Source organism: Triticum aestivum, chromosome 7B (assembly GCF_018294505.1).
Source record: "Triticum aestivum cultivar Chinese Spring chromosome 7B, IWGSC CS RefSeq v2.1, whole genome shotgun sequence".
Classification (NCBI taxonomy): domain Eukaryota; kingdom Viridiplantae; phylum Streptophyta; class Magnoliopsida; order Poales; family Poaceae; genus Triticum; species Triticum aestivum.
Window position 1 is genome coordinate 402,745,040 of NC_057813.1, and position 27,175 is coordinate 402,772,214.

The window sequence follows — 27,175 nt, forward strand, 5'->3', positions numbered from 1 at the left end:
ACACCTCTGATTCATCCCCGATGAATCAGACCTGACTCAACTCTAAGCAGTAGCAGGCATGACAAACAAGCATGAATGAGTAGGCACAACAGGGCTCAAACAACTCCTACTCATGCTAGTGGGTTTTATCTAATTACTGTGGAATGACAGGTCATGCAGAGGATAAAGGGGTTCAACTACCGCAGCAAGTAACAGATGAATCGATGTTGTCCTAATGCAGTAAAAGAGAGCAGGAGCGAGAGAGTGGGATTTTATCGGAATGAACAAGGGGGTTTTGCTTGCCTGGCACTTCTGAAGATAACATTGAGTCTTCATCAGTGTCAACGATCACATCATCGGTACAACGTCTACCGAGGGGGAACAACACCGGCAAACACAGAAGAAACACGATCAATGCAATGCACAGTATGATGCATGCTATGACATGGCAATATGAATGTGTTTTGAGCTAATGCAACTAGCAGCATGTTAAATGGAGTTGGTTTGAATATAAAATTCAAATTCAAACTCCAGGTGTGATTAAATAAATGCCCTTTAATTGATTTGTGCTAAACAGCACCTATAAGTTGCTCTAACATGCATGAAAATGGTACAGATGGATTCCTTGAATTTTTCTGATAATTTTTCATATATAAATTATTTAATTTGGAGTTACGGTTGAATTTCTATGAATTTTAGAAGTTTTAGGCATTTTCTGGAATTAATAATCATTTAGATTTATTTAAATTCCAGAAAGGAATTATTGCGTCAGCACTAGGTCATGCTGACCTCAGCATAGTCAACTAGGGGCTGGTCCGGGTCAAACCTGACCAGTGGGGTCCACTGGTCAGTGACTGGGGGTGGATAGTGCCAATGACAGGTGGGGCCGGGTCAACAGACACGTCAGCACGGTCAAAGCTGACGTGTGGGACCAGGTCAACGGTGACGTGGCCAGGTCAAACTGACCGGTGGGGCCACGGTCATTAGCTTAAATTAAACAGGGTATAACCCTGTGGTTAACTAACGGGTGGGGCCCGTCTGTCAGCGTCTGTTAGGGAGGGATTAGTGGTGATTAGTCTTAATTAAGCGACCACGTCAGCGGTCGACGCCGGCGACCAAAAGCACGGCGGTGGCTCGCCGGAGATGCTCGGAACGGAGCTACAGAGCAACGTTTCGCTCGTGGTTTGCGGCCACGACGAGCTGGGAGACTCGCGCATCCAGCGGTGGCAACACCTCGCGCCGGGGTTGACTAAATCGACGGCGGCGGCAACTTTTGCGGTGGCCGGAGTTCGGGCGAGGTCGGGATTGGCGCTAGGGGGCACGGCAGGTCGAACGTGTGGGCGCTCCCGGCTCCTGGGAGAGTGCTAAGCACGGGGCAAAGCTCGGGCGTGTGTGGCGGCAGCTGTGGCCATGGCGGCGATGAGGTACGGCGGCGGCGAGCTTCGGCCACGGTGGTTAGTGAGGCTAGAGGAGGAAATACACGGCGGGGAGAGAGGGGTTTGGTAGAGGAGCTCACGGCGAGGTCGAAGCGGAGCTCAGCTGGCTCGGGGACGACCGGAAGGCGACGAATTCGTCGATGGAGTCCGGCGGCCGTGCTCGGGGAAGACGATTCGTGGCAGCGATGTGGGGCTCCCGCGGTGACGTGGCTTGGGGTGGAAGAAAGAGGGGGTCGAGGCAGAGCCTCTGAGCCAGTCAGGGAGGCGAGGGGGAGGCGGTGGCTGCGGTCGTGCACGTCGGCGGCGACGAGCACGCTCGGTGGTCGCGAGGGAGAGAAACAGAGGAGGGGAGAGAGGACGGGAGTGAGCGGGAGGGTTCCAGGGGGTCGAGGCGGCGCCGAGGAGAAGGCGCGAGGCGTCGTGGTGGCCTCAGTGACGCGGGCAGGCAGGGAGGTGCGTGGCGCCGCGGGAGCTTCCTCACGGCGACAGCAGCAGCTTTGGGGCGAGGGGAGGAAGATGACAAGGGGGAGGAGGTGGGCTGGGCCGGCCGGGGAACTGGGCCGGCTGGTGGGCTGAGAGGTGAGCGCCAGGTAAGTACTCTCTCTCTCTCTGTTATTTCTATTTAATTCTGTTTTCTAATTTTCCTGCAACTGTTGGGCTTTATTAAAAATACCAAAACGTTTTCAAAAATCCTGAAAATAATTGTGGGCTCTTTTGGGATTGTTCCTAACAACCCAAAACTAGTTTCAGAATTATTAGAGCATTTAAAAATGGTTATAGGATTTAAATGCCCCAATTCAAATATATTATGAGTTAATTCAATAATCCAAATGTCATGGAAAAATGTGCAATATCTCTGGTTACTGTTTCCAGCATTTCCCAAAAATGGTGAACATTTTTGAAGGCCAATTGGATTCATTGAAAAATATTTTCTTAGTTGAACCTATTTGAATTGCTTTAGTGCTAGGGCTGGGTCATCCCCACTTCAAATTTCCTTTGAAATCAAACATGATGCATGGATGCAGATGCCACTATCTACAAACAACTCTGGGGCTGTGACAACTCACCCCCACTAAACAAAAATCTCGTCCCGAGATTCAAGCGTAGGGTAAGGTGAAGGGGAACGCAAACTAGTATAATCTTCATGATCCAGGGTGCACTTCAAATGAACGTTGATTTGAACACCATCATTGTCTTGTCGTCTTGCTCTGAGAACTTCAGCTAATCATGACAAGAAGAGGAAAGGAAAACTCTAGAACAATCGATCTTCGAGAAGACCGAACAACTTAGGATCAACTCATGGGATGAGATATAGCAACATCTCTTGAGCTGAGAGACGAAGCACAGGTCCGAAGAAATGGAGTGGAACGGATGACGAAGGTTCACTAGGTAGACAACAATTTCACGCTTAAGAGGGTGGCAAACGATTGTCAACGTAGCGAGGAGTTGAGTTGCCATGATACCACGACGAAACATCCTGGAGGAAGGTGATCGTAGAGTATTACCTTAAGTGGCAAAAAGAATTACTTTTGACTTAGAGATCATTGAAACTCTTCATACCAGCATAAGGCAATTCACAACGATCGTTTGGAGGGGGTCTGTAGAATGGCATACTCGGACTTGGATGATGTGGATTACCTTGTTGAAGACAACGTAATGGATGAATTTGCTTATCACCGGAGGTGGAAGAGACCCATGGTAGAATGGCACATTGGCGGTGCAAGCTGGGAACAAAATGCAAATGCTGGGAATGATTCTGGTAACTGGGGAAGAACCCAACAATAAAGAGTGAATTCACCGTTGGAGTGGTTATAGCATAACCGAAGGGACTAGGAGCAATCCCGGTTAGTGCCGGCGATAACACCTAACGCTTGTGCGTGCTCTCAAGAACTTGAGCAATTCCATAATCATCAAGGTTTTACCAACATCCGTGTCAAGGGTCCGATAACACAACTTACTACCATGATGAATGGTGATGGAGGATGCAGATGCAAAGGAAGATAACACCTTCTCAGATTACACCTTAGCGAAGCCAAGGAACAAAATCTGGATGATCGACCGAGAGACATTCAGCACTCCGCTTCTAATGTTCTCCTTGATGTGCTAGTGTAAGCCATTCATAGCAATGGTTTGATATCTAGAACATCAAGTAAAAAGGTCGGACTTCGGAACACAGAAATCCATAGGGGCAACTAGGGAGTAATCCTACGAAATCCTTATGGGGAAGTGGCCAACTTCATCAATCAAGATATTATAATAACAGGTCTTCCGGCTGGGTGTGTTGGCCACGACATCCACTTTACCGGTTATCGCGCGACCAATATTATAATTCTTGGGAAATATTCCAAACCATCATATCTGCCTGAGATTCAGATCTGGTTGGTGTCAGGATAATCCAGACTCATCGAGTCTAGGAAGACAAATGAAAGTTTGCAACACAATTCGACGAGATGACGTTGCGAGATTCTCGGGAAATGAACTACGATAGCAAGCTCCAAAACATGAGCTGGTTCTGCTACAAACATGTGAACATGTTGTCCAAGACAAGCATGACCACAAAGTAGTCTTATAATAAAACACTACCGAGTTCTGGTTGGGAGCCATCATCGAGGATATCGAAGTTCTTTCATAAGTCCGGATTAGCTCTTATGAAGATACTCCTTCTCCTTGAACAAATCAGTCGGTGGCTTGATGTGCTAGGATACACATATGGAATGAAGATGATCAGTCTATCAAACCACAGAATACTTCGCACGTGCATAACTGACTTGGGATGGTTCCAGAGGAGGCAAAAACAAACCTTCTCGAGTTCACGACGGCAACTTACATCAAAATGCACGTGAATCAAGGAAGTCACTCCTTTCATCCAAACATATACTTCATGAACGGGGCATGAGGAAAATGTTTTCAAAAGTTTCCAACACTAACTTAATGTTCAACAACATCATGGAGGAGATAAGAATGTTGTTAATGGGCTCAACAACAACTCATCGGAATTTCCATATCACTGGACTTCCACCATCGTGTGAACATGGTGATAGCATTGATCAGACCCAAAAGATATAATGGTGTATGCTCGAGGGATCAACCATGAGTAAGACAACATTACGAACATCGTTGGTTCTGATTTGATTTGACGATAGCCCACACTCAAATCAAAGGATTGATGAGACGATAGGTCCAGCAACTGATCACAAGGACCAATCGATGAAGATATCATCTTTCTCCAACACACACTACACAAGAATATCCCTTTGGAACGAACTAAGTCAGGCAAGCTTTTATCTTCCAACTCTCCAAGTTGCCGTTTAGCTTAACCAACTAGCTCAGGGATACTTAACACCGATTCTTGGAGAGAAAGTGGTTCACAAGAAACCAACTTGATCACGAACTCAACATAGCGGTCAGGTGACAACCCGGTAATACTTCCGAGAAGATATTCGGAAAATCACGAACCACCGATATGTTACTAAGCTCGAGAACAATCTCGCTTTTGAGGGCAAGACGATATGATCAAATGAGTAAGGACTTGACAAAATCCTAACTCATCAATCAAAGAGTGCACCAGGAAATAAGGACTAGGTAGCACGATCAGTCTTAGAAGGATGATTCGAAAACCAACATACTAAGAATGAAATTATTATCCTTTAACTACCAAGCAACAAGGTTGCTAGGAGTATTGAATTCACACATCACGATTCACTTGTCGGCATTCTGGTTACAATAATACAGGAACCGAGGAATGAACAATGATAGCAAGAAGTATCACTGTACCAAGAGTGCATAGGGTGGTGTGCAATTCCTATAACAATCTCGATATAAAATATGTAATACTCCAAGGTAGAGCAGAACCAGAAGCTGGATTGGCATTTGATCTGCGGAATACAACTACTTTGACCCAATCCTAGATATGGATGAGGTACTGGAGTTTGTTTCTCCAAGTCATTCAGGACAGAATGGCTTGACGGACCACAAGAGTAATAGGCATCGATAAACGAATGCACGCATACTCTTGACTATCAATTGATAGACGAGGGTCAGAATGCAACTAAAGAGAACAACTCAAAGGAACATATAACTTACTGAGTTGTGGATGCATAGATTAGTATGTCGAACCAAGTTCAACATATTTCTTCCGGATAACCCATGCAGAAAGGTAGAACTGGCAGAGTCACGATTTATGAATGGAGAACTCCTCAAGAGTACGCTAATTGTGATTTTTTTTTTGATCCAATAAACATCTGCCATAAGTAGTTCATGGTATTTGGAAGAAGATGATACCACGGACTTCAAGGACTATCACAAAGGTTACTAATATCCTAAAGGCACTAGCAATTACTATCAACATGAAGTAGGTAGAGTGAATCTCGGGTTCAAAGCCCAAGGAGTAGAATACCTACTACTAAGTGGCATCACGGGATGCTTTCGAGAATAAAAGCCAGAATCATCACACTGGGACACAAAACATTGCTAGATTACTAGGTGACTCCCTAAAACACCTAGGGTCATAATAATAACTCCAACATAATTGTCAAGGCAATAGAATACCTCAACTCAACAATTAGTGTGATTGAGCTGGCATAAAGGAACATCGAAACCAGAGGGAAAGGATTTTGCAAATGCATCAGACTATTTAGAAACCTGGAATGACTCGGACAGCATAACGGCTGTAAATGCTCAGAAAAGATTTGAGACATTCACAAAAATGGTGGCATAACCACTCAGAAGCACAATATCAAGGTTTCGAGATCAACAATTAACATACAGAGGTAGAAACTGAACTGAGGCTTAAATCCAACAAACTTATAAGTCTACTGATTGGTAACACGTGATCCTAATAGAAAGAAGAGATAGCCTAGTTCTTAATCCCCGCAGGAAAAATAAGATGACTCAGATCAGAAGGCCATGAGGTATAAGGAGTAAAAAAGAGCCTTACGTTCCATCCCACAATCAATTCCCTTATATAACTAAAGATTTTCTAGACTTAACTTCGACCAGTTTGGCTTGGTAATCCTACAGGCAGTCAAGCTCTGATACCAACGCTGTCAGGACCCCGACTCGATGTCACATCGATCTAGCCGGTAACACCTCATATCACTTTGCGGCCTCACGCACGGTATCCCCACGGGTGTCGCCTTACCTTTGCCCGGGACCGTTTGCGCCTTTTGGCTCACGTATATGATAGTGTCGCTAGCATCCATATGATAAGGAGCCCGGGCTGACATGACTAGTCGTAAACCCAAAGTGGCACAGACTTACAGGGACAGGCATCCATGACCCAGCTTCGAACGTGTCGGTCATCAGCGAGTGAATCCAGGCTGTAGCACTGGGCTAGCAGGACTCCGGTGAATCGGGCTGTAGCAGGCTAACAGGACTCCGGTATTCATCGCGTGACATTTCCCCGAAGGGACAGACACAAGAATGAAGAAGGACACATGCCGGCCAGCCTAAGTGTTCCGGAGCAGTAGCGAGCTACCATGGCTCAGTGGAAATACTAGGAGACATTTCCCGGTAAGAGAGGCTACTAAAGATAAACAACTAGATGGTCAGATCCCACACATACCAAGCATTTCAATCACAACACACAATATGCTCGATATGTGCAAATACAACGATGGCATCACAACATGACTCTACGACACAAGTACTTTATTCATTAGGCTCTGAGGAGCGAGATATTACAAACATGGGTCTCATGACCCAACACTCAGAGCATACAAGTCAAAGCACAAGCGGAAACTATTATGTCTGAGTACAGACATCTATAAATGAAAAAGGCTGAGAAGCCTGACTATCTATCAGATCCTGCCGAGGGCACAAGATCGTAGCTGAGGTAACAAGCTAAACGTCGAAGACCACGCGGAAATACTAGTGAGACTGAAGTCTCTCTGCAAAACATAAAATAGGCAAACGTGAGTACAAATGTACCCAGCAAGACTTACATCAGATCTATCTACATATGCATCATTATCAACAAAGGGGTGGTGGGGTTTAACTGCAGCAAGCCAGCTTTGACTCGGTGGCTACCCTAAACTACGACTGCAATGTAACTCTTTTGAGGTGGCGCACACGAGTCCACATATTCACCATATCAATACACCACTATGGATCCGCTCCCGTCTCCCTACGAGAACGCCATCCATAGCACTCACGCTTATCTTGCGTATTTTAGAGTATCCACTTTCACTTGTCTATGAACTGATATAAGCAACCCAGAAGTCCTTTTCCGCGGACACGGCTATTCGAATAGATCATATTAACCCTGCAGGGGTGTACTTCTTCATACATGTTTCCACCACTTAGCGTCTGCACACGACATGTGCTCGGCAGACTTCAAGCGAAAGCCGACGTGGGTGTAGACCATGACCTACCTAAACACTCAAGTCTCTAGTCCAGGTTTATCGCCTATTCGGGTTCCATCCATGAGGAGATCCGGCCGGAGTTTCGCTCACAGCCCCAAACGATGTGAACAGGGTTCCGTGACACCAAACGGGCGCCCGGTTTACCCGGCCACGTGCCTACCGCATCACAGCCCACCCCTACGGTCAGCGCTGTCCACGGCCTCCAGCATACTACAAACACCAGAAACTACTTGCAACTCCTGGACAGAGAGCTAGGGTGAATAAGAAGTCGAGCGGGGTCATATTTCAGGGCCCAATGTATGGTAGTAACTGAATCATGGATCACAAACACAGAACTCAGTTCCTGAGGACGGCTGCAATGAGACAACCCACCATGTACTCCTACATGGCCTCTCACCGCTACCTTTACCAAATCGTGTTCACACACTTAGCTCACACACAGTAGGACATGTTCACACACCTCTGATTCATCCCCGATGAATCAGACCTGACTCAACTCTAAGCAGTAGCAGGCATGACAAACAAGCATGAATGAGTAGGCACAACAGGGCTCAAACAACTCCTACTCATGCTAGTGGGTTTTCATCTAATTACTGTGGAATGACAGGTCATGCAGAGGATAAAGGGGTTCAGCTACCGCAGCAAGTAAAAGATGAATCGATGTTGTCCTAATGCAGTAAAAGAGAGCAGGAGCGAGAGAGTGGGATTTTATCGGAATGAACAAGGGGGTTTTGCTTGCCTGGCACTTCTGAAGATAACATTGAGTCTTCATCAGTGTCAACGATCACATCATCGGTACAACGTCTACCGAGGGGGAACAGCACCGGCAAACACAGAAGAAACACGATCAATGCAATGCACAGTATGATGCATGCTATGACATGGCAATATGAATGTGTTTTGAGCTAATGCAACTAGCAGCATGTTAAATGGAGTTGGTTTGAATATAAAATTCAAATTCAAACTCCAGGTGTGATTAAATAAATGCCCTTTAATTGATTTGTGCTAAACAGCACCTATAAGTTGCTCTAACATGCATGAAAATGGTACAGATGGATTCCTTGAATTTTTCTGATAATTTTTCATATATAAATTATTTAATTTGGAGTTACGGTTGAATTTCTATGAATTTTAGAAGTTTTAGGCATTTTCTGGAATTAATAAATCATTTTAGATTTATTTAAATTCCAGAAAGGAATTATTGCGTCAGCACTAGGTCATGCTGACCTCAGCATAGTCAACAGGGGCTGGTCCGGGTCAAACCTGACCAGTGGGGTCCACTGGTCAGTGACTGGGGGTGGATAGTGCCAATGACAGGTGGGGCCGGGTCAACAGACACGTCAGCACGGTCAAAGCTGACGTGTGGGACCAGGTCAACGGTGACGTGGCCAGGTCAAACTGACCGGTGGGGCCACGGTCATTAGCTTAAATTAAACAGGGTATAACCCTGTGGCTAACTAACGGGTGGGGCCCGTCTGTCAGCGTCTGTTAGGGAGGGATTAGTGGTGATTAGTCTTAATTAAGCGACCACGTCAGCGGTCGACGCCGGCGACCAAAAACACGGCGGTGGCTCGCCGGAGATGCTCGGGACGGAGCTACAGAGCAACGTTTCGCTCGTGGTTTGCAGCCACGACGAGCTGGGAGACTCGCGCATCCAGCGGTGGCAACACCTCGCGCCGGGGTTGACTAAATCGACGGCGGCGGCAACTTTTGCGGTGGCCGGAGTTCGGGCGAGGTCGGGGTTGGCGCTAGGGGGCACAGCAGGTCGAACGTGTGGGCGCTCCCGGCTCCTGGGAGAGTGCTAAGCACGGGGCAAAACTCGGGCGTGGGTGGCGGCAGCTGTGGCCATGGCGGCGATGAGGTACGGCGGCAGCGAGCTTCGGCCATGGTGGTTAGTGAGGCTAGAGGAGGAAATACACGGCGGGGAGAGAGGGGTTTGGTAGAGGAGCTCACGGCGAGGTCGAAGCGGAGCTCAGCTGGCTCGGGGACGACCGGAAGGCGACGAATTCGTCGATGGAGTCCGGCGGCCGTGCTCGGGGAAGACGATTCATGGCAGCGATGTGGGGCTCCCGCGGTGACGTGGCTTGGGGTGGAAGAAAGAGGGGGTCGAGGCAGAGCCTCTGAGCCAGTCAGGGAGGCGAGGGGGAGGCGGTGGCTGCGGTCGTGCACGTCGGCGGCGACGAGCACGCTCGGTGGTCGCGAGGGAGAGAAACAGAGGAGGGGAGAGAGGACGGGAGTGAGCGGGAGGGTTCTAGGGGGTCGAGGCGGCGCCGAGGAGAAGGCGCGAGGCGTCGTGGTGGCCTCAGTGACGCGGGCAGGCAGGGAGGTGCGTGGCGCCGCGGGCGCTTCCTCACGGCGACAGCAGCAGCTTTGGGGCGAGGGGAGGAAGATGACAAGGGGGAGGAGGTGGGCTGGGCCGGCCGGGGAACTGGGCCGGCTGGTGGGCTGAGAGGTGAGCGTTAGGTAAGTACTCTCTCTCTCTCTGTTATTTCTATTTAATTCTGTTTTCTAATTTTCCTGCAACTGTTGGGCTTTATTAAAAATACCAAAACGTTTTCAAAAATCCTGAAAATAATTGTGGGCTCTTTTGGGATTGTTCCTAACAACCCAAAACTAGTTTCAGAATTATTAGAGCATTTAAAAATGGTTATAGGATTTAAATGCCCCAATTCAAATACAATATGAGTTAATTCAATAATCCAAATGTCATGGAAAAATGTGCAATATCTCTGGTTACTGTTTCCAGCATTTCCCAAAAATGGTGAACATTTTTGAAGGCCAATTGGATTCATTGAAAAATATTTTCTTAGTTGAACCTATTTGAATTGCTTTAGTGCTAGGGCTGGGTCATCCCCACTTCAAATTTCCTTTGAAATCAAACATGATGCATGGATGCAGATGCCACTATCTACAAACAACTCTGGGGCTGTGACACAAAGGTTATTCAACTATGGAAAGAACATTTCACCTATGATTTACCAAGTAGGAATTTAATTTCCTTTTTTCCTTCAAGATCTTAACAATCTGGTCAGTCTTAGCTTGCTTTGTTTTGAAATCCACCAAATATTTAATGGTTGTCTTGAGTACTGCTTGTGATTGTGCTATTTTCTTTCTCAACATGTCAACTTCATCTCTAAGTGCAGAAGAAGAATCTCTTTCTACCACTAGTTTAGCCTCTAGAGCATCAGCAATTGGCAATTCATAATGCATGATTGGGCCGGTGCCACTGCTGTGGGATGATGCAACGTCCATGGGGACCTCGTTCTTTGATCTTGGGCTAACCTGTTTTGCCATTAAAGTTCCGACTGGATTCAGAAAAGTTGAAGTTAGCAAAACATCTCAATTGGGAGTTATAACAGCAAACCAGTTAAACAAACAGGGAATTAAAGAGTTTCAATTGGATGCTGAAAAGTAGTTATTAACATCATTGTAACCCGCTGTTGCAGCAGCAAAGCAGTTAAACAAACAAGTAGATATTTAAGTTAAGGCAAACAGGTAATTCTTAACAGTAAGTATCAAACACATAGATAGGCATAGTCTACAATATGATTAACAGGCTGTGCCATTATGTAATCAGTAGCAAACTAAATTAAGCCAAGCAACGTAATTGAACAATTTTGCAATAAGTGGCTAACTAAAATTCTGAGAAGAAGGTAACTGAACTTATGCTAGTTCTTTGTACAGGCACACTGCAACTTCTTTTTTGCTTACAAGGTTGTATGAAGGAGTCCATGGCAGCAATTGCTTGGATACGCAGTCCCAATACTTCTTTCTTCCCACACTGCATGGGTAAGTCGAGTGGTTAATCTGGTAAGATGGTGCGTCCTTGATATGTTATATGAGGACGTGTAGTCAGACTAGTTGTAGCTAAACACATCACACTGGCTTTTACTGTATATTTCATGCGATTACTTTTGGCATATCGAGATCTAAGCAATCTACAATAGGATGAAAAGACTGGCATCCTTCACATTATTGGCGAACTCAGTTAATGGAAACAAGCAATTCAACCATTCTGTGGGTAAATCAAAAGCGCCACTGGAATATTTTGTTGGAGATATGCCCTAGAGTCAATCATGTGATGATGATATTCCCATATGTATTCATGAGTCCTTTGTATTGTCCTTGAACATTATCAATGATATGTATCAATAAGTATGTGACTTATTTATGGAACTATGTATTGTATGATGATTGTTTTAATGGTCCCTAGTTGATAAGGTTATGCGGACACATATCCTTGACTAGTATACAACTCGGTTGATGACTATGTTTCACAAGTCATGTACATGGAGATGCTAAACCGATAGTATGGGCTCAGGGATGGAGATCACCGAGCCGGACAGACCCACTTTGAGACATAGCGAGATATAGTCATCTGTTAGTCTCAAGTGCAATGCCTATGCCATGTCCAAGACCTGAGGTCCTCGCATATTCTCGGGATGAGAATCGACTCACTTAGGGTCTAGCAAACGCTACTCCATAACTGGGTAGTTATAAATGTAGCTTTGGGTGAGTCGTGAGACATGCCACGAGACATGGTTGACCAAGATGGAATTTTCCCCTCCTATTTGGAGAGATATTCTCTGGGCCCTCTCGAGTGATCAGATTCGGAAAGCATGGCCATGCGACTTGGGTTAAGTGTTAACCCAGTTCGGGAATCTGTGTCATGGTTTCGAGAAGAGAGGTCGAGCTATCACAAGGGTGACAAGTACTCGCCTTGAGCTCGACAACAAATATCGTGAGGCAAAAGGAATGTTGCATATGCCACATTGTTGAGGTTCGTCAAACGACTATACGCCCACATGGGAGTTGGCATGTTCTGCTAGGAGCCGCTACCAACTATCGACTCTAGTCGTGTCCATGTGTACGTGAACCTATAGGGTCGCACACTTAAGGGGCTGCAGCCCATTCGGATTGGATCCGAGTGGAAAAATGGATGTGGACTCCTAGTGGGATCAAGTGTTGAGCCCACCTAGGAGGTCTATATAAAGGGGAGTGGGCACACCACTTAGGTTTTATCAGATTAAACCCTGGTTAGCCACCGCCACTCCCCACGCCAATGCCGCGCGATCGGACCTAGCAGTCCGCCGCTCGACGCTGCTCCCCGTATGTGTGGATACCTTGGAGGCATCGCATCTGTGGTGCTTGGACGAACCGTTCGAGGGAACCGCGAGGTGCCGTTGGCGGGAGATCACCGTTCACGGGTCTTCACTGTTCGCGAGAGATCGGAAACACGAGGAGGAGACGGCCCGGGATATCGGCTACACACGTCACCAACTCTACTTCCGCTGCGGTGACTGCGCGTCTAGTGGTAAACCCGATCCCGTGATCTATTTCCAGCAACATGATCTTGGGTGCGCGGTAGAAAATTTTATTTGGCGCTAGTGTAGCGTAACGCGTGTTCCAACATATTTTTCCCTATCCAATCATACACGCAAAAAGGGGCGACGCCACCATAGGGGCTGGTATGGGCGGCCGCCTTAGGTGGCTGGAAAGTGTGCACCTAGTTCGAGTCGTCTAGGTTGGCCCATGCTAGTTTTGTTCGTCCCAACGCACGAGCATGCAATGTAAAAAATGAAGAAAAATGTTTCAATTTGGATGGGCCAATAACATAAGTGCAAGGCAGGCCCTATAGCAGGCTCGCAGCCCAAACGAGCGCCTCCCATATGGATCGACAGTAGGAAAAATCCCAATTCATTCGCTCCAGCCTCTAGTCTAGTTCGCTCCTAACCTAGCCGTCGCTGGACAGACCGACACAACACTTCCTCGCACCCTCGTTGGAGGGCGGTCGCCGGGCTTTAAGCGAACAGAAGGAAAAGAAGATGAAGATCCAACCCTGGGTGTAGCCTGCGTGGGAGGCAGCGGCGGCAGCACAGCATGGCATCGATCTTGTGGAAACGAACAGTCGCAGCTTGCAAGAGTAGCATGCACAACGAGCAGGTACATCACATCCCTGATTATATATAATTCAACTCTTCAATTTCTAGCCAATAGTTAAACCTGACAGTGTTGTAAAACTGCTTGGTTGTAGGGAATCTATGAGAAAATGAAACCAATTTCTACTTATTTTATAACTCCCCCAATCAATACTGAACTGACTGAATCTGATGTATCCAATCAAGTTTCCGGTGCAAACATACAAGCTCATGTTGTTCTTGAGCCTGAAGTGTCTAATGACTAGACTTCTAATGAAGGATTTGATGCAAACATTTTACATGCTCCTGGTGATGAACATATAGTGTCTAATGAGGGATCTAATGCAAGCATTTTGCAAGCTCATTGAAGGATTTAGTGTCTAATGATGATCTACTTTGTTGTGAGAGACATAGATTTGCAGGCATTGATGACAAGCAAATTATAGTGCATTTTCATAGCTTGAGGAAACGTCGAGGCCATCTACAAGAAAGTCCCCGTATCATGACAACATAGCATAAAAACTTTTCTAATATGTTGTTTGAAACAATTGGCATACTTGTGCAGGATAGATATATTGATATGCAGTTTGCGCACTGGTTATACGTGCAATTACACTTCGATATTTTCATCCAGAGAACGATAATTCAAGCAGGTACAAACCATGTTTGTAGTCCTTGTACACCATGTTGCATTTTGTGTTTTTTTGGTGCTTGCATCATTTAGTGTTTATAATCTGAACTACTTTGGATCATTAGTTGGTTTTCAAAGTGCATGTAGCTTCACATTTCTCAAGTTATATTGATTTCCAGAGTGCAAGTGCCTTCGTATTTTTTAAGTTAAATGTTCGCCCCTGGTAACTTGAATTCATGGATCAGCCACTGCACACAAATCATACATGAATCCCAGTACGAATTAAAAGAAATGCAGGGACTTACGCTAGCTCGTAGTACATGCTCACTGCAGCTCTGCTTGCGCTTGGGATGTGCCATGTACAAGTCCATGTTACCACTTGCTTGGATGTGCAGGCCTTGTGCTCCTTGCATCCCCCTCTGCATTTTTGACATGGCGAATGGTTGATCAAATAAGAGGAATCGACCTTGATGTTGTACGGGAGGACAGATACTTACAAGGTTATACGGGTGTGCAGGATGTGTACTAGATCCCGTAGCGCCGTCATGCTTCGCTAAAAAATGGATTTGCTTGTTTCAGATGATATCTCGAGAAGAAATAAAAGTTAAAGTCAGAGTTGCATAGGTGTGTAAGCTAAGAGAGCAGTGAAAGGATATCCAAACATCATCGGAACAGTGCTAAAGGGAGTGATGTGTGGATACCTAGTTCGGGCCGGCGTTTGGGCATGCTCGCCTAGCTAGAGTGCAGGTCACTTCAGAGCCGTTGAGGGTGATGCGCTGGCGTTGGCTCGCCGCGCACGGATGCAGATCTTGAGTGGCAGTGGAGCGCTACGATGTGGTGGACGAGACCGTTGGTGAAGCCCCAACGGCCTCGGGGGGCGTAGGTGCGACGATGTGCTCGGTGAAGTAGCCCCGGTGAGCTGGGAGACGGCATCAGTGAAGCGCACCTGATGCGGTGGAACTCGGTGTCTGTGAGGCACATCGGTTGCGGCGGCCGACGCTGTCGGTGGACCACCTGGTGCGGTGGACGAGGGCGTAGATGAGGTAGCTCCGGTGTGGTGGTGAAGCGCGACCGTCGTCTTCGTCATTGTCGTGCGGCACAGAGGTGGGGAATGGTGGGGAAAGAGACGAGACGAGGGGCGATTCGAGGGATGGCGGCGAATTAGGGATTTGAGCAATCTGGGCGTGGAAGGGGACGGTGGAGAAGAGAGATTTTGCAGGGCTGGAATTGGGGCCGCTAGATATTTCAATCCGAAACGTGGAAGCGCGAACTTATATTGTCGTCATCCTTTTTTTGGGGGGAGGGGGTGGGTGGCTGGGTGCTACGTGTCCGTCCGACACTTGTGACCACCCCTGACAGGACTATGCTTCGGTGCCTTAAGGCACCTACCTTTGTGTCCATGACATGTGGGCCCAACAGGTGGCTGGCCCACATGTCAGTCACCCAAGGGCAGTTGCCTTTAAGGCACCGAAGCAGCGTCCACCCCGACACGACCCTGGTCTGCCTGGTGCGCCTACATTTGAGAATGCAAACGAATCTTCTTTCATTTGCAAACGAATCTGTATGTATTACCATGCCCGTGTTTTCCTTGCAATAATTAGTCATTCGAAATGAGATACTCCATCCGTTCACTTTTGTAAGTCGTTTCAGACAACATAAAATGAACTGTTTTGCACATTGTCTGAAATGTCTTCAAGGTCTTATAAAAGTGAACAGAGGGAGTACTATAAATTAATTAATGAGGAGTTATTTGAAAAAAAATCGAAACGGTACCCACGCTAACGTGGATTAGAGTGTGTCACATAATTAGTTATTTGAATTAGAGTGTGTGTCACGTAGTTAGTTATTTGAATTAGAGTGTGTGTCACGTAGCGATCTCCAATTCTAACGTGGATTTCGCATTTCACTGTATCCACGCTACTTTTTTAATACAAATTCATATGTATATGATGAACACCATGGTAGTGAGAAAACTTTTGGATGGATTCAAACATATGACCTACAAAATAGCACAACAAATTGAGTCAATGTCAACTTTTCGAAACTTAGTATGGCACGAATTCGAAATAATTACCCGTATGCCTGGTCCTCGGTTCAAATCTTACAATGTACACCGAATTGAAACATCGATATTAAGTCTCGTACTATGTACATTCAAATGTTGTTTTTAGCCCCCCCCCCCCGCACAAACGCTACATACTTCCTGTATCGGTCAATCTTCCTCTCCTAACCACCTTAGGAAGCTATCGGTTTCCAACACACGTTCATTCTTTTTCTCTATGTTTCGATCTCTAAGTCTCTCAACTACACAACCCCTTTTTCCACTCCTGTTACCAAGTGTATTTACCTCACACACCCGCCATTCCACCCCATGCTGAGCTCTCTCTCTACCCCCCTCTCCCTCTCACCCTCTCACGCTAAATACATGCATTGCCTATCTAGCCCCCCAACCTCTCGTGCGCACGCACGCACGTTGTATATCCAGGTCACTCCCTCGAGACTGTCTCACCCTTTCTTCCGCACGGCAGGCCACACTCGCTCAATCTTGCTCTCTTTATCTGAGTCCCGTTTAACCTCATTTTCTTTCACAAACAAATGATATATCTCCCTGTTCGGGCCTCGATCGACACACTCTACACTCTCTCACGCAGATTGTCTATCTAGGTCAGTCCATCCAAGCTGCCGCCACTCTTTCGACCTCATGGTGGGCCACGCTCACTCAATCTCTCTCTCTCTCTCTCCGTATGTCTCGATTGACCTTGCTCTTTCTCGGACAAAAACGATATATCACCATGTTTGAGCCCAGTTCGACCTATTCACATTGTATACTCTCTCATGCACATCGTCTATCTAGGTCACCCTCTCCAACCCGTCTCACTCTTTGATCGCACGACGACCCTATGTGATCGGTTGACCTTGCTTCCTCCCACGCACAAAATATATCTACACGTCTGTGACTGGATCATCTCTCAAGCTCTATCATATAGCCCTCACCCTTGCCAAAAGCTCAATCGAACAATATCTCTCCGAAGCATATATATTTGTTCAATGAATGTCGGACCACACTCACTTTGTCTCTCTATCTATATGTCTCTCGATTGACCTTGCTTTCTCACACCGTATCTTCCACGCATTGAAGCTACTACCTCTCCATCCCTCGCAAAGCTGAAGCTATTTACATTGCGAGGGGCACTCCAACCTTGGATTAATTTGTATAGGCATTTATTCCGGTTGGTTTAGATTATATTTTCGTAGCATTCGGCCCACAACTACTCCAAACACCGTTGCAACCCACGCAACTCCCCTAGTTGATTTCCCTCTGGCTCGGTCATCGCTCTCTCGCACGTCCTTTCTCGCCTTCAACATCGCACCATGGTATTATTGAAAAAACTATGTTGTTCTCTTTAATTATTATAAATAAGCTACAAAACTACACAGTGATAGTACACTTGGAATGGAACAAATTTCGACCCACAGATTAAAGTGCTACAAACTATAGACACAGGGGCCCACATGTCATGAAACAGATTTGGACCCATATACAAATTAAAAAATAAAGGACGAGGATCGAACATGCGACCGGGCCTTCAAGCCGCACGTCAATAGGCAACATATACGTACAATAGCAATGTTTGTTGTACCCCCTTTGTTCACATAATGTTTTCATATTACCACAGCCTAATTAATGGATAAGATGTAATATTATTTTTAGTACTATTCGCCTTCACTTACTGGTGGGTTCCATGTGTGCTCTCTCTCTCCCCCCTTCCGCGTTTAGACGCACGGGCAAACAGGAAGAACTCGTGGGCGATGTTGCCGTTGACCATATCTCGACGCGTTCACAAGTCACGACACTAGTTTAACGTACTAGCAGCACTAGTCAGTGTGTACGTGCAATGCACGTTAATTTGGAAGTATATTAAGTGCATGCGGATATTAACTACTAGGATATTATTTCCGTGTTGTCATGCGATTAGCACTATTTTTGGCATGAAATTAACTGCACGCTAAACGTGTTGAGCGCTCGACATTGAAGCAGTCTAGGTCCTTGGATGACAAGGAATACAGGTGGCTTGATTACATTTTATATTTAATTTGATACGGCTCTAGAAGAACATTCAATCGATCAAACCATACATTTCGTTCAGTCTGACTCCGACTTTAAATTATATGATGATCGATATAAAATAAACGGAAATGATAAACATTCGGATTTTAAGCATGGCAATCCAAATGTTTTTCATGGCAAATTTAGATTATGCGGCGGCGGCGGGGGCATCTCGCGGTGGGAAGCGGCTCCTCTACCGTGCTCTGTGTGTCATCGGGCCACTGACCGACGGCGACGGCGGCGTCTTGCGCCGTTGTTGGCGTACTCCTGGACGTTGGCCTAGCATCAAGGAAGGCCAAAATGTTCTGGACTTCGGAGCGAGTCAACTGGTGGGAGGAGGCGACTGGCGTTGGTGCAAGGAAGCGGTCGACATCGGCCATCCATGCCGCTGAGGGGGGCACTGGCATCCGTGCGGGGACAGGCGCTGTCAACGGCGCGGTGGAGACATTCGTGTGCACGGGCATCGGCACGGGCGCGCACATCAGTGCACGCGCAAGCGCATGCACTGGCAGGTGCACGGGCACCGGCACGGGCGTGCGCGTCAGTGCACGTGTAGGCGCACGCACTGGCTGGTGCACGGGCGTGTGAAAGTCGGCGGGGACCTCGTGGAACCCCGTGGCATCAAGCTCGGCGACAATGTGCGGCTCCCAGCCCATGAATGCCACGGGGATGGGCACTGGCGCAGTCGGGGCAACGAGATCCGGAACGGGAGCGGGGACAGGCGCGGCGTCTTCCCGCGAGGCCAGTTCAAGCTCATCCCAAAGCGCCTTATGTTCTTGAGACTCCGGCTGGGTGTCTTCCTCATGAAACTGGAACACTAAGGGCAGACCATTGTGATGCGGCATGGCATACATTTAGGTCAAGCTAGTTGGAGGTAGACGACAGGAGAATCAGAGAGGGAGAGAGAGAATTGTAGCGATACCGGGTAGTGCGGGGTTGATTTTAAACTGCGGCGCCGGCGACATTAAAAGTGGGAGCAGTTGGGACGACGGTGGGCGGCGGAGCCTGGTCAAAGGGCTCGCCTCCCCGTGAGTCTGCACAACAGTCTGCTCGCACACCTCCCTGACAGCCGGCGCAGCGATCTGCTCGCATGCCTCCTGTTGACTCACACGCTTGCTGGGACGCCACCTGCCGATGAGAAGCGGGGACTCGTGGCGGCACGTAAACGCCCATGGTTTCAATAGTGAAAGCGTTCACCTTAACGTGACAGGTCTTTGTTCCAAAATACCTTGGCTCTTCATTTGTGCAACTTGTCATAAGCAGCTTGTCTCGAATTGAAGAAAAAACTTACGAAGTAATATTTGTGCCATATCACGTGACCATGCTCAGTTTCAAGAATTTATGCTCACTTTTGGATTTTCTGAAATTTAAGATCCAGGATTCGAAACAATATCATAACCTGGATCATGCAATAAATTTTCAAGCCGTACATCTGTGCTGTTGTATTTCTTAAGAAAGGGTTTGGTCAAACATTTTGCTTAGTTAAACCTCCTTTCCGGTTTATATGGCTCAATTCAAAAATCTCACCAACCAAGGTAGATGGTGAGTGGTGGAACAATTGTTGTAGTTTGCAAAACCACTCAATTAATGCGCTTGTTTTCCTCAAAAATTGTGTTTACAGATGCATTAATTGCAATGCATGCATGCATAAAGTACATGCATTGGCCAATTTTCTCTTAATACTAGCATGTACTGATTTATTGCACCTTGAAATCTGACCATGTGATGGGCAACAACCAAATTGAGACTTATAAAATGGGAAAACTAAAATTTTGAGATAAGCCCAATAAACCGGAAAGGAGGGAGTAAAAGGATAATCCCTCCGTACCAGTGCATTGTCTGATATATTAACTCAAGTACTTGGCACGAGCAAATGGGCTCAATTCTGTGCTCATCCTGGTGTAGTAGTAGTAGTACTAGGCAATGCAGTTGACGGGTGACCTTGACGAGCGGCGACCGAGGGAATTGAACCGTGCTTGGCACGGTAGGTAACGCTGTCTAGTTACTAAAGCATCCCACCGTTGTTCATCGGTAGTCATTATGGACTGGGGACATGAGGGGAATTTCCTAGGGCTGGAATTCTGGCCGCCAGATATTTCGACTTGAAACGCTGAGGCTCGACTGGTTGGGGTTGCCTAATGTGCATACCACGCATGCCACTGAAGGACACGAGCCCGTTTTTTTAGGATCAACACGAGCCAAGGTCTTGCTAGTAAGCCGTTGGGTCCTACCATTCAAGAATATGAAAGGAACCTTTTAAATTGCCGAACAAATCTATGTGTATTACAATACCCGTATTTTCCTTGCAAATACTAATCTCAACATGGTAATTGATTTATGACGAGTTGTTGAATTAGAGTGAGTTTGTGATATAGTGATCTCAATGTGGATTTCACATTTCATGGTATCCCTAGTAAGTTTTCCAATTTAAATTCAAATTTAAAAGATGAACAATATGGAGGTGAGAAAACTTTGTATTTATCAAGCATATGACCACACACACACACACAGACACACATGCACAAACACAACAACAATCCAATAAGTATAGTGCATCTATTTTTCCAAACCATGCATGTTTGACACGAATTCAAAAATACTCCTTCTATTCCTAAATATTAGTCTTTTAGAGAGTTCAACTAGTGACTACATACGGAGCAAAATGAGTGAACTCTAAAATATGTCTATATACATCTGTATGTGCCAGTCCATTTGAAGCCTCTAAAAAGACTAATATTTAGGAACGAAGGGAGTAAAATGTAAGACATCCATGGTCCTCAGTTCAATATTTAAAATTAGCATGAAACTGAAACATGAATATTAAGTCTAGTACTACAGTACATGCAAATGTTGTGTTTAGGCGGAGCTATGATTGTTGGGGTTCAACCCCTCGACCTTAGATAAAATTTTGGAGCTCTGTTTAGGATTGTTTAGATTATATTTGTCCCCACCCTCCCAACCAACAATTGGTTGTGCACCCCCACCCCTCCTCCCTGGGAGAATATCATGTGCCCCCATACCTTAGATGCTATATGCCGATATGATTTGCTTGGAGCTTGTAGATCTGAGATATAGCAGCTCACATGATGTGTCTTAATTTTTTGCAGGAAACCTTGATGAGTTTGAGAATTGCACACAATTTGTACAAAAACTACTTAGATGCCCTTTGATCCCATATCCAACGACCTCGAAGCTCGTATCACCGTACCATCTAAGATGAAGTAGGACATCATATTCTCCTGTATCTAAGATGCTTTGGTGATACAAGCTCTTCGGAGGCGTTGGATTTGTGACCCAACACCTTCTCGGTGATTCGAATGTTTTTTTGCAGAAAAGCCCAAAAAGAGTTTGGCCACTTCTTACAAGCACAAAGACTGCTTAGATGCCATTGGATCTCGGATCAAACGACCTCCAAGCTCGTATCACTGTAGCATCCAAGTTGCGATAGCACCTTATGTTTTCTCGCATGGGAGAGTATGAGGTGCTCCTGCACCGTAGATTCTATGGTGATACGAGTTCACTGAGATCTAACGGCCCACAGTAGGAGGTTTGAATGTTTTTTGCAATATACGGCTGATAGAGTTTGGGAAATGCGCAGAAAGTACAAGTACTACGCATGTGCCATCTGATCACTGATCATACGACCTAGATGCTCATATCACCGTAGCGGGTAATTAAGCTACGGGGAGCACCTAATATGAGCCCCGGGGAGCCGTTGGATCGAAGATGTAGTGGCACACACGAGGCCTGAATGTTTTATTTGCAAAAAAAACCTTTGTAGAGTTTGGAAATTGCGCAAAATGACAAAGACTACTCCCAAGCCATTGGATCTCACTTCCAACGGTGTAAAAACTCGTATCACCATAGTATGTAAGCTGCGGGGTGGATGTGATATTCTATGCCGCTGTCATTTTTGTTCGTAAACTTGCAAAATACGTGTAACTCGTGCTGTTACTTGTCTAACCGCGCAAAGTGTTTGTTCAAAAAAACTATCCTACACTGAAATATCGGAACAACACACGGGGGTCCCACTTGTCATTAATCAAATTTGGACCTAAAACTAACAAATCTGAAAGACGATATTCGAACTGGCAACCTGGACTACAAAGCGTAAGTTGATAGCCTGAAAAAACGAACGATTGTTGGCTTTGTCCCATAACTTGATTTTATACAGTACACTTGTGTTGAGTAGAGTAGAGGGAGTGCCTCGTCAACACGTGCACGACCGTTGTCTCACTTACTGGTGGGTCCCAGGTCTGTGATCTCAATCTCTCTTCTCTCCATCGTCTAACCTTTGCACGGGCACACACAAAGAGCGGCGCTGGCTTGCCTTGGTGTTATTACAACTAAAAAAACCTTGGAAAATAGAAGAATCACCTAAAACAAGAGACGTTGTGGCTGGTCGAGACAGAGCTAGCCATGCCACGTTTGCATGATGAAGCTGTGTGGCTAGTGGGGTATTTTCGACCGACTGGCTGGGTCCCGAGGTCGAACCATAGGTACTACGTCTGATACAGTATATTTTTACACGCACATTTTTCCTCCGTGCCGAGACTGGCACACCCTACCGCGCGGTTTCGGGGTCCTCCCGGGTGGTGCACTGTCACACCCTAGCTAGTCATGCATTAGAGTGTTGCATCATGTTTACTCTTTCATCAGAAACTTGAAATGGGGATCTGTGAAACCCTCAGAATCATTTTAAAAATGACCCAAATAAAAATTTCTCCAAAAGGGTCCAAGAAAATGCTCATGTTGCTCTCTGGAAATATTGGACAGAGATAAAAATCAAACCAATATTTTTAGTGACTCATGGACATTTATTAGGGGCATTTGGAATTAATGCATAAATATTTGCATTGGAAATATATTTCTATATATATTAATATATGTCCAAATATTATGCCAATTATAAAGGAGTTCTGGAATAATATATCTAGCCCCTGCAAAAATTGGCATAAGTTAAATAAATGATTTAATATATTATTTAAATCAAAACAAATGTCAGAAATTAGAAAAAAAAAGGGAGAAGCTTACCTGGGCTCCTCCCTGTGCGGCCCAGCCAGCTGGCTGGCCCAGCCAGCAGCCGGCCCAGCCCACCTCCCTCCTCTGTCGTCTTCGTCCCGACAGAGGGAGGGGAGTGTGGCCGGCGCGCGCCCGCGCCATCGCGCCACGCCACCTCTCTCCCTGCCTGCCTGCCCTCCCCTCCTCGCCTCGATGCCCCTGGACGACGCCACGCCTCCCCCCTGCTCTCTCTCACTCGCCCCGGCTCTCCCCTCCTCTCCCTCGCTCTCTCTCTCTCACGGCCGAACACCACCGTCGCCGCCGTTCGCCACAGCAGCCGTCTCCGCCCACCCCTCGCTCCCCCGACTAGCTCAGAAGCTCCGCCACGACCCCCTCTTCCTCCCCACCGCTCCACAGCTCCCCGGAAGCCCTGCATCGCCGCCACGTCGCCGTTCCCCTCTTCGGGCTCCGACCATCATCGCCGTCGAATTCGCCGTCTCCAGCGCGTCTCCGAGCCCGCTTCGACGCCCACTGCAACCGCGGTGAGCACCCGGATCGTTTCCCCCTTCTCCCCTGGTCTCTCCCGACCTCTAGGCCCTAGCCCCACCTTGGCCAAGAGCTCCACGCCGCCGGCGATGTCGCCGTCGTGGCCACGGTCACCGTAGCACCCAACCGAGCGCACTATCGTGCTCCCCACCTCACCAGGAGCACGCAGCACGCACAAACGCCTCCCCAAACCCCCTGCAACGTTGATTCCGACCGCGCCCGAACTCCGGCAGCCGCAGTCGAGCTCGCCGCCGTCGACTCCGGCCACCCCAGGGCTAGCCACGGCCACCGTCCGACGCGCCGTCGAGCTAGCTATCCAACGCACCTAGCCGCACGCCGTTTGGAGCACCACAGAGGAAACCCGAGGCCCCTGCACGCCGCGGACCTCGCCGGCGACTAACCGCCGGCGGGTTTGACCTGTCCGACCTGAGGTTTGACCCCCCCAGGGTCGCTGACGCGTGGGCCCTGTCGGACAGGTGGTTAGTTAGTACTAATTACCATTAGTCAACCCCCCCCTGACACTGACTAGTGGGCCCCAGCGCCACTAATTAGTAATTAGGATTAATTTAAACCTGTTAAACCCCCCTGTCACTGACGTGTGGCCCCCACACGTCAGGTTTGACCCCAGCCAGCCACAGTTGACCACTGACGTCATGCTGACGTCATGCTGGCGCAATAATTATAATTTCTGGATTTAATTTAAATCAGGAAATTCCAGAATATTATTTAAACTTCAAAAAATCATAACTTTTATTCTCTAACTCCAAATTGGACAAATTATATATGAAAAATGATCAGAAAAATCCAATATATCCATCTGTACTATTTTCATGCATGATCAAACAAGTTAAATTGATGTTTTAAGCAGAACAAGAAAAGGCACTTTAAAAGGACATATTTGAATTTGAAATTTGAATCCTTGATTCAAATTTGTTCAAACCCTTCTGGTTTTAGTTGCATTAGCCCAACACACTCATATTGCCATGTTTCATGCATGCATCATATTGTTGCACATTGTTTGGTGATGCTTGTGTATCGATGTCCTTGCGACAGGTTCTGCCCCCGAGGAGTACCGTGATTACCCTAACGAAGAACCGTATCCGTGCATCGAACCATCAGGCAAGCAACCAACCATTGATCATATCGATACAATCCCATGTTCTCGCTCTTGCTCTCTTTTACTGCATTAAGACAACGCGTTTCAAACTGCTGTGTGCTACGGTAGTTGAACCCATTTCCTCTGCATGACCTGTCATTGCCACAGTAACTAGATGAAACCCACTAGCATGTGTAGGAGTTGATTGAGCCATATGTATGTGTTGTTCCTACCTTGCTATGCCTGCTATGCTTAGAGTCGTGTCAGGTCTGGTTCATCTGGGTGATGGGCTAGAGTGAAATGATTATGTCGGTAATGAGAGTGGTGTAGTGAACACGATTTGGTAAAGGTATCGATGAGAGGCCATGTAGGAGTACATGGTGGGTTGTTTCATTGAAGCCGACCTTAAGCACTGAGATCTGTATGTGTGATTTAAGAATCAGCTACTACCATGCATTGGGCCCGAAACCAATGGACCCTCTCGGCTTCTTATTCACCCTAGTTCTCCGTCCAGGAGTTGCAAGTAGTTTCTGGTGTTTGTAGCCTACTGGAGGCCGTGGACAGCGCTGACCGTAGGGGTGGGCTGTGATGCGGTAGGTACGTGGCCGGGTGTACCGAATACCCGTTAGGTATCTCGGGAACCCTGTTCACATCGTTCGGGGCCGTATGGGAAACCTCGGTCGGACTCCCTGCGGATAGAACCTGAATAGGCGATAAACCTGGACTGGAGGCTTAGGTGATTAGGTAGGTCGTGGCCGACACCCACGTTGGGCTTCCGCTTGAAGGTTGCCGAGTACATGTCGTGTAAACGACGGTAAGTGGTGAGAGCGTGTATGAAGAAGTACACCCCTGCAGGGTTAACATGATCTATTCGAATAGCCGCGTCCGCGGTAAAGGACTACTTGGTTGCCTATACAGTTCATAGACAAGTAAATGGATACTGTTAAAAGCCTCAAGATAAGTGTGAGTGCCGAGGAATGGCTCTTCCGTAGGAAGACGGAGGTGGATCCTCGGTAGTGTATTGAAGTGGTGAGTAGTGGACTCGTGTGCGCAAAACCATTTCAAGTTGGAGTATCGTAGGATAGCCTAGCCAAGAGTCAAAGCTGGCTTGCTGCAATAACTCCACCAACCCTTCTTGATACTATGCATCTATGTAGGATCTGATGTAAGTCTTGCTGAGTACCTTTGTACTCATGTTGCTATAATCTACATTTTTACAGAAGACGCTGCAACCCCTTCTGATGGGTTCTATGTAGACGTTGACATCAACGAGTAGGCTAAAAGACCCAGGTGGTGACCCTGAGCTTGTGATGGACCACGTAGTATAGCTAGGCTTTCCAAGCCTCTTTTATTTTACTAGTTGTCTGTACTCAGACAATGTACTTCCGCTGCTGGCTTGTATGACTGTATGACTTGTATGTTGGGTCGTGAGACCCGTACCTTTGTGTATGTTATGTATGGCTCCCTGAGCCTTAAATAAAGTACTTGTGTCATAGAGTCATGTTGTGATGCTTCGTTGTATTTGCACATATCGAGCATATTGTGTGTATGATTGAAATGCTTGGTATGTGTGGGATCTGACTATCTAGTTGTTTATCTTTAGTAGCCTCTCTTACCGGGAAATGTCTCCTAGTGTTACCGCTGAGCCATGGTAGCTTGCTACTGCTCTGGAACACTTAGGCTGGCCGGCATGTGTCCTTCTTCGTTCCTGTGTCTGTCCCTTCGGGGAAATGTCACGCTTTGAGTACCGGAGTCCTGTTAGCCCGCTACAGCCCGGTTTACCGGAGTCCTGCTAGCCCAGTGCTACAGCCCGAACCCACTTGCTGATGACCGACACGTTCGAAGCTGGGTCATGGATGCCTGTCCCTGTAAGTCTGTGCCACTTTGGGTTTACGACTAGTCATGTCAGCCCGGGCTCTTTATCATATGGATGCTAGCGACACTATCATATACGTGAGCCAAAAGGCGCAAACGGTCCCGGGAAAAGGTAAGACGACACCCGTGGGAATACCGTGCGTGAGGCCGAAAAGTGATATGAGGTGTTACCAGCTAGATCGATGTGACATCGAGTCGGGGTCCTGACATGCACGCATATATT